The following is a 509-nucleotide window of genomic DNA, read 5'->3' on the forward strand; positions in this document are numbered from 1 at the left end:
ACAATTAAGTATAATTTCTTCCGCTCCGCTCGCTCACGATCACTAAATGTATATTTATTTATTTATATATTTCCTCTCGCAAATATCAGTAATATATTCCCAGATTGAAGCAGTCACCGAGCTCCACACTTTTTTTTAAATCAGTTTCACGAGTGGAATATAACATTACGGTAATCACGTATCCCTAGTTCTAACTATCCCTAGAAATTTAAAACTATTTTCGTTAGCAACTACTTCTCTCGCTTATTATTATTATTTTCTTTTTTTATCGTTCATTCTCTCATCCTTGCTCGATCATTCTCTCACTCGCTAATTGTTAATATGTCGAGTTTTTCCTCGCACGCAGTCTTCCGATGATTACATTCACGCGCGCACAAGATCCGCGAACGGAAGGACAGTAAAAACATCCGGAGTCTAACGACGGATCGTGGCACGTGAATTGTTCAGTCTTTAGTTATATTTTTTTTTCTTATTTTGCATCAATGCAATCATATATATATATATATATA

Source organism: Dinoponera quadriceps, unplaced genomic scaffold (genome assembly GCF_001313825.1).
Source record: "Dinoponera quadriceps isolate SergipeBrazil2010 unplaced genomic scaffold, ASM131382v1 scaffold4026, whole genome shotgun sequence".
NCBI lineage: Eukaryota > Metazoa > Arthropoda > Insecta > Hymenoptera > Formicidae > Dinoponera > Dinoponera quadriceps.